The sequence below is a fragment of the Pteropus vampyrus genome, unplaced genomic scaffold (assembly GCF_000151845.1).
Source record: "Pteropus vampyrus isolate Shadow unplaced genomic scaffold, Pvam_2.0 Scaffold16, whole genome shotgun sequence".
Classification (NCBI taxonomy): Eukaryota; Metazoa; Chordata; class Mammalia; order Chiroptera; family Pteropodidae; genus Pteropus; species Pteropus vampyrus.
In genome coordinates this window covers 11,070,452-11,072,167 of record NW_011888797.1, presented here as the reverse complement: position 1 = coordinate 11,072,167, position 1,716 = coordinate 11,070,452, and positions in this window count along the sequence as shown.

Below are 1,716 nucleotides of genomic sequence, written 5' to 3'. Positions count from 1 at the left end.
CTTCAAGTCGGAGTTGGGGGGCCAAGCCCTGCCCCCACCTACTGGATGGGTAACCTCTCTCTCTCTCTGGTAACAGCTTTACTGAGATTAATTCACACACTTAAAGGACATAATTCATGTTTTTTAGTATATTTATAGAGTTTTGCATTTTAGAACATTTTCATCACCCTAAAAAGAAACCTTGTACCTTTCATCCTCCTCAACACCCCCGCCCCCCAGGCAACCACCAATCTGCTTTCCGTCTCTGTAGATGGATCCATTCTGGACATTCCGGACTTACCTTCTCTTGCCTGAGTTTCCCCTATAAAATGGGGGTGGTAATGGTGCTCCCCCCTGGGGTTTGCTGGGAGGATTCAAGTAAGTTAATGCAAGGGCTCGGGATCACATCTGGCACAGAGTAAATGCTATGTGACATCTGCTGTCCTTGTTATTTGACACCGTCTCCCAGGGCTGTGGCTCCTCCACTCGCCCCATGCTTTCCACTTGCTCTATGGGCTCCTTTCGCCCTCGTCCAGATCCACAGCTCAGACCTCTCTCTTAGACTCCAGACCTCCCGCCATCTGCACCCAGACATCCGACAGCCCCTCAGACTCCGTGTGCCCTTCCTCCCCGGGCCTGGCTGTCCTGCTGTGTCCCTCACTCAGGAAACAGAATGACCTTCCACCTGGTCACTCAGGCCAGAAACCTAGGGGCATCTTCGATGCCTCCCTCCCCTCCTTGTGCCTACCCCCCTCCCCCACATCTAGCCCATCACTCTGGACTGTGTTCCCCACCGCTTCCTCCCCACAGCTGCCCTGACCAGTTTCCCTCACCACCAGCTCGGTGGTCACAAGCTGGGCTCTCGTGTCCAGTGCATTTCTGTCCATCACTCACTGGCCTCAGGGTCTCAGGTAAGTCACTTCACCCCTCTGAGCTTCAGTTTTCTGGACGATAAACAGAATGACAACAGTGCCTTCCTCACTGGCCTGTTCTGAGGGTTATATGAGTAAAGCACAGGAAGAGCTTAGGCTCTTGGTCAATGTTAAGATCCTTCGCTCACCAGGATCACCCACGCTCCTAACCCAGATCTCTGCCTCCATCTTGCCCACAGCACATCCTGCACACACTTCACACAGGTACCAGTGACAGAGTGTGACCACGTGCAGGACACCAAGTGAAACTTTCATGTGTACTTCCCTTCACCATCACGACACACCCATGAGGCAGGTGCTATAACCCTTGTTTTACGAATGAGAAAACTGAATCCCAAGGTCCCACAGCTGGAGTTCAGTGTGACTCTGGGTACACTGTTGGCACTGGTGCACTGACTGAAAACACTGATCAAGCCCTTTCTGCGTGTCAGGCACTGAGCTGGGTGCTGAGAAAACAGTAATAAATCAGACTGGCATAGACCCAGCCCTTAGGATCTTTCTAGAACACAAATCTGACCTCTTTAAAATCCTTCGGTGACCACCGCACTGCCTGCAGGATCCATTATATATGCCCTATCAGCGCATGCTCAGTCCTCAGGAGCCGCCTCTCAGTGCCTTTGGCAGCCCACACTGCTCCTCCCCTCTGCCCACCTCTCCCGACATCACTGTCCCCACTCTGCTCCAGCACACAGGCCTGGTGGGGCGTCTCCACCGTCTTTCACCTCCTTCTCCCTAGTCTTGCCCCCAACTCCAACTCCTCTTCTACTCTCTTAATTTCTTTGCCTGATAAACTTTTACTCGTCTT